Raw genomic sequence first — 256 nt, forward strand, 5'->3', positions numbered from 1 at the left:
CTTACCAAGTTAATCGCAATCAATTTTTACATGTATTAGAACAATTTTAAATAGATTTAAGTTGCCTTCATTAGATGGAACCTGAAGCGGCTGCCACTCGGCTGTCGTCTGCGTTCGACGCGTCAGTCATCGATCGACTTCTGCTGTTTCATGATTCGGCGCAAACATCCATTCTTTGATGGCTCTTGATTCAGCCATTGGTATACAGAATATAAATATGCAAATGACCGAGAATACAGGTAAATGAATCACATAA

The sequence above is a fragment of the Macrobrachium rosenbergii genome, chromosome 13, assembly GCF_040412425.1.
Source record: "Macrobrachium rosenbergii isolate ZJJX-2024 chromosome 13, ASM4041242v1, whole genome shotgun sequence".
NCBI lineage: Eukaryota > Metazoa > Arthropoda > Malacostraca > Decapoda > Palaemonidae > Macrobrachium > Macrobrachium rosenbergii.